Raw genomic sequence first — 13,997 nt, forward strand, 5'->3', positions numbered from 1 at the left:
CCTTCCTAACTCTAATGCTACGTCTAGATTTGTCCCCAGGATGCACATCAGAGATGAAGGCAGCCAGCTGCTTACCATATCCTGAGGGCTTCGATTCCCTGGGGACAGTGGGGTCAGAGTGCCCCGGCTCACTTGTCTGCGGCACATGCTCAGCCGTGCCCGCCCTGTTCCGGGTGCTAGCTGCGCGACACGGCCTCATCAGAGGGGTGGAATTCGGGGGAGGTGGTGGTCACCATCGCCACTCCATGGGATTGTGCCCCAGAATCCTGACCACTACCATTTCCCACCGAGGTGCCCGTATTTGCACCTGTATGTGCATTAGTGGAGAGTGGGGGATGACAGCTATGACACCTCAATCGTGTCTTCCTCAAAACTCCCCTCCGAGGTGTTCTCCAGGAAGGCTGGAGAGGGGCCACCCGGGGTGGGCCGGTGCCGTCGGCTGGAGGACGTGCTGGAGAATGGACATGTGGTCAGTGGGAGGGATTGGTCAGTCAGTAAGGCAATCACTACTCACATTTGACAGGTCCTCTGGGTGGGGCCTGGTGGTCCCTCAACTCTGAGGCTTCTGCCAGCCTCCGCGTTGGTGACCACCCTGTCCTCGACCATCCCTGTAACCTCCAGGGCCCGTTCCTCGAAGGAGGTGAGGATTCTTATGTCCGGCATCCACCGTCAGTCTGGGCACTCTCCCGACTGTTGTGGGAGAGCTTTTCCTGAGGAGACACATAGAGGCATCGTTAGCCAAACACGTAGTCCACTGTGGTGGGAAGGGGGGAGTGTGAAGGCAGGGTTGGGGTTTGAAGGGGGTGTGGAGGGAGGGTTGGGGGTCGCATGAAGAATTGGGGGGATGGATGCTCACATGGGGGCGGAAACGTCTTGGTGGGGGATGGCGGGCAGCCGCTGTGTTGGTGTCGACTCGCTCATCCTGCCCGGTGTAGGTCGTTGACCTTTTTACGGCACTGGAGGTCAGTTCTCCTGGCCACACTCCCAGCGCTCACAGCCACCACCACCTTGTCCAAGGCAGCAAAGACTGCCCTGTGGCTCACCTGCTGGAGACCTCGGGGGAACAGGCCATCCCTTCTGGCCTCCACTGTGTCTATGAGCCTGGTCAGATCTGCATCCCCGAATCTTGGGGCTGGTCACCTGGGCACCATTGTTGTGAGCTGGCTGGGGTTGGCTATGCAAGAGCTGTTTCAGTGCTGCTCGACCTTGTTAGCGGGGGGCTGGCGAGCGCGATGCCGGCGAATCGGCTGGTGAGCCCTCGTTTGTGGCGCGAAGCCTTTGGGGCCTCATTAAGTCGACCAATCAACATTAAATAGCGTGCTGACTTGCTGGGCCGAGCACCGTGAAGCCCACTGTCATAATAAACACCAGTATATCATGGTGCAGACACACACTGATGGACACACAGTGAGACCAATCAACATACACAACACCGCAGCCAATCATCAGTGAGAGCACATGCACTATAAAGACAGGGGACATCAGAGTTCCCGCTCATTCGAATAGCAGCAGAGCTCACAACCTGCAACACAGACATTCACCATGTGCTGAGTGCATCAACTGGTTAGGACAGGACAAAGGTCTTTAGTTAAAGCTGGTATCCTATTTACCCACAGTTCAAGTATATTGAAATAGTTAACCTTTTAATAAAATAGTGTTGCACTACTTCAAGTGTTGGTGACCTGTATGTGATCCTGAACACCCAACACATCATGATACCAGGTGTGGTTGCATACGAGCACTTCTTAGACCTACCTGCAAGTGATCTGCCTTCCGCCAGCATTCCATCATCCTGCAACATGGACAACATCAGCCCGCCGCCGCCGCTCCACATCGCCGGCAACCTCGGGGCCAACTGGAAGATTTTCAAACAGCGCTTCCAGCTCTTCCTCAAAGCCACGGACAGGGAGGGCGCCTCGGACACCAGAAAGATTGCTCTTCTCCTCTCCATGGCGGGGACCATGCCATCCATATTTTCAACTCTCTCACCTTTGCAGATGACGAAGACAAGACGAAGGTCAAGACGGTTCTCCTCAAATTTGACACTCACTGCAGCGTAGAGGTGAATGAAAGTTTTGAACGCTACGTGTTCCAGCAGCGTTTGCAGGGTAAGGATGAACCTTTCCAATCCTTTCTAACGCACCTCCGCATCCTTGTGCAATCTTGCAGCTACGGTCCACCTCCGACTCCATGATACGCGACCAGATCATTTTTGGTGTTCAGTCGGACCCCCTACGTCAGCAGCTCCTCAAAGTAAAGCAACTCACCCTAGCGACCGCCATCGAGACCTGTGTCCTACATGAAAATGCCACCAGTCGGTACTCCCATATACAAGCGGCTGAAATGGCGCGGCAACGTCCCCACGAGGCGGAACGGGTCCAAGTGATTGAACACCTCCAGGGCCTCAGCCTGGATGAGGGCGGCCATTTCGCGCGTTTTTCGCGGACTCCCGAGCTTGTACGCACCTAACAAGGGGACGGCGACATGGAGGAACGTAATGCGCAGGCGGGCACCACGCAGGACCGTACCACACATGCGCGGTGGCGCAGCGAACGTGCTGACGTCACGATGTGCGGCAACTGTGGCTCCGCCCATTTAAAGCGGCAATGCCCCGCAAAATCTCGACAATGCCTACGATGTGGAAGACTTGGCCACTATGCTGCCTGCTGTCGAGCAGCTCAGCCTTCCAATTCATATCGCTTCAGCCAGCCTCGCAGGAAATTTCGGGCAATTCAACCCACGGTCACCGAGTCCGATTCCGACCTCCCACACAGCAGTGACACCGAGGACCCGAAGGCACCTTTTCGAGTTGGTGTCGTAGCGAAAAATAGGCTGTCCCCGAAGCAAAGACACCAGCTGCTGTTGGTATACAGCATCGATCCAGACGATGAGTGGTGTGCCACCCTGACGGTCAACCGGTCTCAAATACGATTCCGCCTGGACACTGGTGCCTCCGCCAATCTCATGGCATGGTCTGTTTTCCAAAGCCTTTGTGTCAAACCAACCATTCTTCCATCGGCCTGCCAGCTATTGGACTACAATGGCAACATCATTCCTGCTACCGGCTCATGCCAACTCGAAGTGACGCACAAGTCACGAAAAGCCATCCTTCCTTTCAAGATCGTGTGCTCCTCGAAGGACTCTCTGCTTGGCGCACAGGCGTGCAAATTGCTAAACCTCATTCAAAGAGTTCACTCTCTCTCTTCTGATGACACGTCTGCCTTCCAGGATGTTGACTTCAGGGCGCAACTCAACGCCATCATCGACCAGCACCGCGACATCTTCGAAGGCATGGGCACGCTCCCATATACGTACAAGATCATACTCAAACAGAACGCCACGCCTGTGGTGCACGCACCTCCCAGAGTCCCAGCACCCCTCAAGGACCGCCTCAAGTAGCAGCTGCAGGATCACCAAGACCAAGGAGTGATCTCCAGAGTTACGGAACCAACCGACTGGGTTAGTTCCATGGTGTGCGTAAAGAAGCCATCCGGCGAACTCAGAATCTGCATTGTTCCAAAGGATCTGAATCGCAACATAATGAGGGAGCATTACCCAATCCCCAAGCGTGAAGAGATCACATGCGAGATGGCTCAGGCCAAGCTCTTCACCAAACTTGACACCTCGAAAGGATTCTGGCAAATTCAACTAGACAGATCCAGCAGGAAACTGTGTACCTTTAACACCCCTTTTGGCAGATATTGTTACAACAGGATGCCATTTGGGATCATGTCAGCATCAGAAGTATTCCACAGGATCATGGAACAAATGATGGAAGGCATTGAAGGTCTTCGCGTCTATGTTGACGACATAATCATTTGCTCCACCACCCCCCAGGAACATATCAGTCGCCTCCAGCACGTGTTCAAACGTATACGGGAGCAGGGCCTACACCTCAATAGAGCCAAGTGCTCCTTCGGCCAGACGGAACCCAAGTTCCTAGGGGACCACATCTCCCAGTTGGGTGTGCGGCCGGATGCGGACAAGGTAGCTGCTATCACAGCCATGAAAAAGCCAGAGGACAAGAAGGCGGTCCTCCGATTACTGGGCATGGTCAACTTCCTAGGGAAGATCATCCCTAACCTCGCCTCTCATACCACAGCTCTCAGGAACCTGGTCAGGAAGACGACAGACTTCCAATGGCTTCCTGCCCACGAGAGCGAATGGACAGAACTTTAAACCAAACTTACCATGGCCCGGTATTGGCCTTTTTTGATCCAGCGAAAGAGACAAAAATTTTGACCGATGCCAGCCAATCTGGCATTGGGGCAGTGCTCCTGCAACGCGATGAGGCCTCATGGGCCCCCGTTGCATTTGCGTCACGTGCCATGACCCCCACGGAACAGCGCTACGCGCAGATAGAAAAGGAGTGCCTGGGCCTGTTGACCGGTGTTGTCAAATTTCATGATTATGTGTACGGCCTTCCCCAATTCACCGTCGAGACCGACCATCGCCCGCTGGTCAATATAATACAAAAAGACTTGAACAACATGACGCCTCGCCTCCAGCGCATTCTGCTCAAACTCCGGCGATACGACTTTCAGCTCGTATACACCCCGGGCAAAGACCTGATCATAGCCGACGCTCTGTCCAGGGCAGTCAACACCCCGTGTGACCCAGCAGGATTCATCTGTCAGGTTGACGCCCATGTGGCCTTCGTGCCCTCCAATCTACCGGCCACAGGTGAACGCCTCGTCCAAATTCGCTGCGAGACTGCGGCTAACCCCCTGCTACAGCGTGTCATGTGCCACCTAACAGACGTGTGGCTAACGGGCCAATGCCCGCAGTTCTACAACATCAGAGACGATCTGGCGGTAGTCGATGGTGTCCTCCTGAAGCTGGACCGCATTGTTATCCCGCACAGCATGCGCCAGCTCATCTTGGAACAGCTACACGAGGGCCATCTTGGCGTGGAGAAGTGCCTCCGATGGGCCCGAGAGGCAGTGTACTGGCCCGGCATCAATGACGACATCGCCAACACAGTGCTCAACTGCCCCACCTGTCAGCGGTTCCAGCCGGCCCAACCACGTGAGACCCTACAGCCCCATGAGTTGGTCACGTCCCCTTGGTCCAAGGTCGGCATCGACCTGTTCCACGCGCTGGGCAGGGACTATGTTCTGATTGTAGACTATTTTTCAAACTACCTGGAGGTGGTATGTTTGCATGACATCACATCGTCTGTAGTCATCCGTGCCTGTAAGGACACCTTTGCTTGTCATGGCATCCCACTCACTGTGATGTCGGACAATGGCCCCTGCTTTGCAAGCCAGGAATGGTCCAACTTTGCCAGGAGGTACAACTTTGTGCATGTGACATCCAGTCCCCTGTACCCCCAATCCAATGGCAAAGCGGAGAAGGGCGTCCACATCGTCAAACGGCTCCTCTGCAAGGCTGCCGATGCGGGATCCGACTTCTACCTCGCCCTGCTGGCCTATCGCTTGGCCCCACTGTCCAGTGGCCTGTCGCCAGCCAAGCTGTTCATGGGTCGCACCCTGAGGAGACGGTGCCATCCATTCACGTCCCAGACCTCGACCACGTTCCGGTCCTTCAACGAATGCAACTGTCTCGTGCACAGCACAAGGCGGCTCATGACTCCCGTGCAGCTGATCTCCCTGCTCTGGCTCCAGATGACAATGTCCGCATCCATCTTCCAGATGGTGGCTGGTCTGCAACTGCTGTGGTTCTTCGGTAGGGGGCTCCCCACTCGTTCCTGGTTCGTCTACCGGATGGTTCCATTCTGCGCCGTAATCGAGTGCTCTTCGTCTCGTTCCGCGCTCGCTATGTGATCCTCCGCCAGTGCCACGCACTCCTGTTGTCCCTGACATGGACTATGCAGAGATTCTGGTTACTCTGCATCCTCCTCACTCTGACGCAGTCCAGCCCGCTCCTCAGCTGGTGGCTCCTGACCCACCCTTGCGGCGGTCAACCAGAATTCGTCACCCACCTCAGAGACTTGGGGCTCAATTCTCCGCTCCCGCGACTCAGTGCCCACGCCGTCGTGAACGCCATCGAGGTTCACGATGGCGCGAAATGGCCCCGATCTCGACCGATTCAGGGCCCGAAAATGGGCTAGGATCGGGGCCGCGAGAAACTCAAGGGGCGTGTCGCGAAAGCAGCGTCGTCAGCGCGCGCCGGGCATTGGCGCCGAGTAAAAGGCGTAACTGGCGTCACCCGCGCATGCGTCGTTGCCGTCCTCTCCGAGGTCGCCCCGCAAGAAGATGTCGGATGGATCTTGCGGGGCGCGGAGGAAAGGAGGTCCTCCTTCAGAGAGGCCGGCCCGCCAATCGGTGGGCACCGACCGCGGGCCAGACCCCTTTTGAGTCCTACCCCGGTGAAAGAACCCCCCTCGACCCCCCACAGGCTGCCCCCCCCCCCACAGGCCGCCCCCCCCCAGAATTCCCGCGCTGTTCCCGCCGGCAGCGACCAGGTGTGGATGGCGCCAGCAGGAAGCCGTTGATTTGGGCTGGCCGCTCGGCCCATCCGCGCCGGAGAATAGCGGGTGTAGCGGAGAATCGCCATTTTGGGTGTCCCGGGTGATTCTCCGGCCTGCGCCGTGCAGAACCCGACAGGGCCGTTCTCGCCACTTGGGTGAATCGCGGGAGGGCGTCGGATCGGCATCGCGGGGAAAAATGGCGTGCCAGGAGATTATCCCAACCGGCGCGGGAGCGAAGAATCGCCCCCTTGATTTGTGAACTTTGCCCTAATGGACTCTCTGGTTTAATCGTTCAAGTGGTTTGTATATAGTGTTCATCTTGTTATTTGTGTGACACACTTTTTTTCTGCACCAGGCACCTTCCCCTGTAAATAGCTTTGTTTTATGTACATAGTCCTGTAAATATTTCGCACACACTTAGTCAGGAACATTCACCACACACAATTTATTGTCACGCAGGCACATTTTTTTTATATAAAAGGGGGATGTCATAATATACACCAGTATGTCATGGAGCAGACACTGATGGACACACAGTGGGACCAATCAACATACACAACAGCGCAGCCAATCACCAATGAGAGCACATGCACTATAAAGACAAGGGACATCAGAGTTCCCGCTCATTCGAGTAGCAGCTAGCTAGGAGCACAGAGCTCACAGCCTGCAACACAGACATTCACCATGTGCTGAGTGCAGCAACTGGTTAGGACAAGGCAAAAGTCTTTAGTTAAAGCTGGTGTCGTATTTACCCACAGTTCAAGAATGTTTAAATAGTTAACCTTTTAATAAAATAGTGTTGCACTACTTCAAGTGTTGGTGACCTGTATGTGATCCAGAACACCCAACACATCACCCACGGCAGTTCCCGCTCGCTACCACACTTGGAAATCTTTCCGGAGAATCCTTCCCAACTTGTTTTTGGGAGTGCCTACTTTCTCCATCTGTGTTTGGCTTTGATGTTAGCTGCTTCTCTCCCACTGTATTGATCTATCCTCCTATGGTTCTCCTGTCCTTTCCCTTTGAGGTTATGCTGCCATTTAAAAAAAATTTAGAGTACCCAATTCTTTTTTTTTTCTCCAATTAAGGAGCAATTTAGCGTGGCCAATCCACCTACCCTGCACATCTTTGGGTTGTAGGGGACCCACGCAGACACGGGGAGAATGTGTAAACTCCACAGAGACAGTGACCTGGGGCCGGGATCGAACCCGGCTCCTCGGCGCCGTGTGGTAGCAGCACTAACCACTGCGCCGCCGTGCCGCCCTGTTATGCTAACTTAATAACACCTCAGACCAGGCTTTAGAATATAGGTGCAAATTATATTCTTCTTTCTCTACGTTGAACACACCTCTTCTATAGTTCTAACATCTATTTCTGTTTACCATGGTTTTCCCCTCATCACCTCAGTGAACACTTTTCCTACTGCTGCACTGATTCACAAATCAAAAACACCCCTTCAGACAGCTGCACTCATCAGCCACCCTTTCATTCAATTTCTTTACTTTGTTTTGTCCCAGTTACATTTTACTCAATTCTTGAGATACTTAGTATCTTAACAAGTACGATGATAATTTATCATTCCATCTGCCAGCAAATACTAATGAAGGGATCCCATTGTTTTAAATCTAAAACAAATGTTGGCTGATGTTAAACGTCCCTAGAATGATGCAGACAATTTCCCAACACCCAGGTCACCATGAGGTGAGCTATTAAGAAGTACTCACACTTAATAATCCTTAAATCAGTACACTTTGTAAAAATAATGTTTTGAAGACTCGAATACTGTGTTTTTGTTTCATCTTTTCAGCTGGTTATGGAGTTGCTGTGTATTTCCAGCATTTTTCTATTTTTGTTTCAACGTTCTGACAAGTCCCTTAAGATAGCAAGTTAAAGAAAAATATGCTGACTGCTAACCTTATAAGTACTGAACTGTGTAAAAAGTTGAGCGAGTAATTTAACTGGCAAAGGTGCTATTTGTTTAAGTGCATAATACAAAGAAACTCAGCCCCAAGAACATTCAATAAAAATATACTCTCAATCAACTTTGAAGACCTAACTTTAAACTCAAGCCAGAGGAGCATGATCAAGACCGCCGGGTACATTTTAATCTTTTGGTCAGAGACAGCCTTTCAGAGCATTTTATAAAAGGATATTTGGAAGCCAATCCAAATTGTGCTTCTTACAATTTGCCTATAGTTAGTTTTGCAAAACAGAAATTTGATGGAGGAGGCGAAACATTATCCCATTATGACACATCAATAATGATATCATTTTCATTTTTTGAATCAGTTTAATCGGCACTTAGCTGTTCATAGAATCCCTACAGTGCAGAAAGAGGCCATTCGGCCCAAGAGTCCACACCGGCTCTTCGAATCAGCACTCTGCCCATGTCCTCTCCCCTGTCCACCCCCCATAAATTAGTCAGGGACACATTTATGTTTGGGCATACCTAGAGCTGGAGATGGCAGGGGTCTGACCCATTGGCTGAAGAGCCAGCGGCAACCCGATATTGCCTCTTTTAGCGACGATCTTTTACAGCGATCTGGAGAGGGGTAGGACTTCCCTGGGACCAAGGATTCTGGAGGCAGAAGTCCCAACTGCTAAGAGCTGCCTGGCTCTGTTGCCAGTTTGACACCCACCTGACACCCAGTATTGTCGCTGGATTTCAGGTCGTGGGTTAGTGATGGTGAGAGGGGAAGTCACGGGGTGGGGATTCGCTCGGGGACGGGTCACCATGAGGTCAGGGGAGGTGACTTTCAACATACATCTCCTCCCCAACAACCAGTCCACCCCCTCTCTCCTGCCCCCACTTCCTAGTTCTGGGCCCCTCAATCAGGCACTGAGTGTCTTTGAACAAGGAATTCCCCCGCACCCCAGGAGCGTGAAAGCAATGCCTCACAGGTTTGCAAGCCCCCATCCATCGCTGCATTAATTGTCCACTTCAGCACCTGAATTGACAGCAGGGTGTGAAGGTCACCCAGGGCCTTCCTGCTAAAGAGTTAAGCGGGGTGGAGGGAGGGAAGGCAATGGAGTCCCTTTCCACCACCCTCTAGATTTATTAAATGCCCCCCGATGTCAAATTCACCACATGGGAGAGCACTAAATTCTGTCCCTACTGTTGTGACATATTTGCACACCTTTTCCAATTATACATTCATCTCCACACTTATAATGAATTTTGCCTATCATGACATTCTGTGATTGAAGGTGTCAATGTCTCTCAAAATTGGGATTTGACATTTTTGTTTAAAGCTGTGAGTTTGTGAGCTGCATTTGGAATTGTGCAGTCTATAAATATGAAGTGCACACAATTTTCCGGAGTGCTTAGCACCATTGAGTCAACTAACATTTCATTAGCTTCCTCCATATTCTGCTCCATTGTTGCCAACCATCTGCATTTGGAGCGGGCAAGACTCCTCATTATTCAATCCAATCAGAATAAGAGTCGCCCAAGCTCCAGGGTACCAGAAGCTCTGATAGGGAGATCTCATTGGTGGTCATTTTACCTGAGGGTCACCACACCTCAGACGAGGTGCAAGGTTGAGGAGACGGGGTAATCATGGATAATCTCAACTCCGCATCACAAACCAGCCATCCAGCCAACTGAGCTAACCGACCCCCTGATAACCTTTAAATATGTGTTTCATTGTTATTATGAGTCTGGGAATACATTCTTGCTGGTTCTGTGTCACGCGATGTGTATTGACGTCAGCAGAGATTTTGCACGGGTTTTGGACAGTTCACCATCTTGATTGTACGAGCAACACCCTTCATAAACCTCTCATCATGTTTTACAAGAATCCAGAGTGTGGACACCTCCATACCTTTTCTCTTTGTGGCAATGAAGAAATATAACAGTTGTCTTGCTTAACCCTTCAGAAAGAAGTGTAATTTGCCTCGTCTACACATGCACAACCCACAGTGCCTGCTCTTCCAAACCCACCATCATCATGAAAAACCTCACTGTGCCAAGGCAATTAGTATTTGTGTAATATATCAATAATCTTCTTGTTACATTGGAATCAAACATTTTTATTAATGTTTCCCATTATAATGTCCTATGTCTACATTTAAAATGGAAATTGGGTATGCAAACTTGTCACACCTTATCTTGCAAGCCGTGGTGTTGTGATAGCTCAGTTTTCTGTCTCCCAACTCCTTAGCCTGCACTGCAGTGCAAATTTATGTTACACATTAATTGACATAAAATTAGATAATTGTCAGATTACCCTGCAATATGGATATAATGAGCATACATGTTGATTATAAATTTAAAGACCTTGGGCGGGATTCTCTGTCCAGCGACGCTGGAATTGCGAAAAGCGATTGGGTGAAGAATTGAGCGTGAGCCAAAAATCGTGGCCGACGTCGGGCACCCAACAGAATGCCATGCTCCGGCACCTTGACAGCAGCGTCAATGCATTCTGCTCCGCACGTACAGTAAACGCCATTGGTATATCACTAACGGGCCTGACCCGGTATTCCCGGGGTTGGCGCAAGTCTCCGCTTCCGCCAGGAGGAATTACCATCAGCAGGTTTCACTTGTGGTTTTCAAAATCGGGAATCAAGAGCCATGTCTGCTGAGGAAGAGAGGAGGTCGGATATGTTCACAGAGATGCATCTGTGGGCTGATGGTCGCGCCGCTGGCATGGCTGGCTGGAGATGCGTCTGCCAGGGCTGGGGCGAGTGGATGACGGGGGGGGGAATGGAACCAGGGGATGGGCTGTGGGGTAGGGATGACCCCACCGGGACTGGGGTGTCCAGGCATGGACAGCCATTGTCGTAGCCTGCAAGGCCGCCATCTTGCTGCGCAACCCAATGACCACCCACCTTGTCCCGTGGTTGCTCTGAGCGACACCGGCCATATGAGTGCTCCAACCCCACCACCCCACCACTCCCACACTCCACAAACCCCCCTCCGCCCCACCACCAACCCCCCCCCCCCACACAACTGGGCACCACCCGGCAGCAGGGCAGCACATGGCCTACACAAGGGGGATGCCCATAGTGGCCCTGACAGGAGGGCACCGGACAGGGGCACAGAACATACCGCGGCATGGGTAAGGCCAACCACCGGTACTTCTGCCTGTAAGGACAAGTGCCTGCCAGCAGGGATGGGTGCCGGGTACCGATGGGGCCAGGGGAGCGGTGCAGAGGGCAGAGTCCCAAGGGGAAGGCCGGTGGGTGTAGGAATGGGGGAGGAGGGAGTGGGGGAGGGGGACAAGCAGGGGCAGGGGCTGCAGTGCAGGCTAGTGCCACTGTGTAGCCAGTTGGATCTGATTGGGCATAGGGGGGTATGCGCCCTGCTAACATGCCTGCTTTTCACCACCTGCAGACAATAGACTTCGGAATCCAATTAGGAATGGTGGCCTTCATCTTAGCCGCCACAGCCCTGGGGCAATCATTCATAGAATTTATTCATAGAATTTAAAGTGCAGAAGGAGGCCATTCGGCCCATTCAGTCTGCACCGGCTCTTGGAAAGAGCACCCCTCCCAACCGCGCACCTCCACCCTATCCCCATAACCTAGTTACCCACCCAACACTAAGAGCGATTTTGGACACTAAAGGCAATTTAGCATGACCAGTCCACCTAACCCGCACATGTTTGGACTGTGGGAGGAAGCCAGAGCACCCGGAGGAAACCCACGCACACACGGGGAGAACGTGCAGACTCCGCACAGACAGTGACCCAAGCCAGGAGTAGAACCTGGGACCCTGGAGCTGTGAAGCAATTGTGCTAATCACTATGCTACCGTGCTGCCCATTAACATTGCACAAGCAGGAGCTGCACGGGGAGGGCCCTGCAGCAGCAGAACCTGTCCCAGAGCAACACGAGTAGCCGGTGACAATGGAACCAAGCAGGCTGATGAGGAGGTGGGAAAATGGCGCCACATTAGGCCCTGTGTGTCCCGGCAGTGCTTGTCATACGAGGATCTGCCGGACTGGGCATGCTGTCGAACACTCCGGCTGAGCAGGGAGACAGTGCGACATATGTGCCGGATCATGGCGCGCCTGGAACTGCGGGGTAATGGGAAAGGACACCCGCTCCCAGTGGCCATCAAGGTGACAGTTGCCTTGAACCTTTACGCAACGGGGTCCTTCTAGGTGCCGAGTGGGAACCTGTCAGGGATCTCACAGACCTCGGTGCACAGGTGCATCCACGCAGTCACGGAGGCACCATATGCCCAGTCTGCGCAATACATTAGCCTGAATATGCACCTAGCCCACCAGAATGCCCAGGCAATGGGATTCGCTGCCATTGCCAGGATGCCCTAGGTCCAGGGGGTGATTAATGGGATGTATGTCCCCCTACAAACACTGGCCCATGACAGGCCAATTTTCACAAACTGAAAGGGGTCCCATTCGATGAATGTACAGCCGGTGTGTGACCATGTCTGCGCCTGATACCTGGGCAGTGTACATGACGCCTTCATCCTGGTACACTTGACAGTTCCTGACATCTTCTGAAATGAAATGAAAATCGCTTATTGTCACAAGTAGGCTTCAAATGAAGTTACTGTGAAAAGCCCCTAGTCGCCACATTACGGCGCCTGTTCGGGGAGGCTGGTACGGGAATTGAACCCGCGCTGCTGGCCTGCCTTGGTCTGCTTTAAAAGCCAGCTATTTAGCCCTGTGCTAAACCAGCCCCTAGGCGCACCTCTAGGTGAGGGGTTGGCTCTTGGGCGACAGGGGTTATCCGCTGCGGTCGAGGTTGATGATACCTATCCGGAGGACACAAATCGATGCAGAGACCCAGTACAACGAGGCTCATGCCGTGACCAGGAGCATGATCGAGCAGTGCATTGGCATCCTGAAGATGTGGTTCAGGTGGCTGGACTGCTCTGGAGGGAGTCTCCAGTATAGCGCTAGGATGGTGGCCTGCATCAGCGTGGCCTGCTGCATCCTCCACAACATCGCTCAGCAGAGGCGCTAAGTGCTGGAGGAGGAGAATGAACGGCAGGCTCCGTCCAAAGACGAGGATCCGGAGGATGGCCTGGATGGGCACGGCACGTGGCCCAGGCAGGCACATGAGGCCACACAACATATGCATCAGGGTCGGCGCGCAGGCGATGCTCTAATCGCCTCCAGGTTCACGGACTAGGGGGCATGGCCGACGTCACGACCGATCCTTTTCCACAAACACCTTTATTACACTTTAACAGATGCTGCACAAAACTCTTATCATCACATCACCTGACACAAAGGCCACCTGAAGCATCTTTACATATCAGTGTCAATTAGTAGATACTTCACATAAATGAGACAATTAATTGGAATGTCTCTTAACCCATTACTTGTCTCCCCTTTCTTGGAGAAAAAAAATAATTAGGTGAAAACAAAATTACAAGAAACTCAAAAACACACAAGCAATTTCCCCCCTTCTTTTTTTTTCATAAACAGTCACAGAAACAGGTGCCCTTCATATCCAAACGTTTCTGTGAGCCAGCCCCTCTTTTTGTAAAACAGTCTGACAATTGATAGCTACTGTTGATCCATTTAATTTTTGCTATTTCCCCTCCATCCAACATCTGCTTCAAACTTGCGATGTCTATCCTGAACCTT

Source organism: Scyliorhinus torazame, chromosome 15, assembly GCF_047496885.1.
Source record: "Scyliorhinus torazame isolate Kashiwa2021f chromosome 15, sScyTor2.1, whole genome shotgun sequence".
Taxonomy (NCBI): Eukaryota; Metazoa; Chordata; class Chondrichthyes; order Carcharhiniformes; family Scyliorhinidae; genus Scyliorhinus; species Scyliorhinus torazame.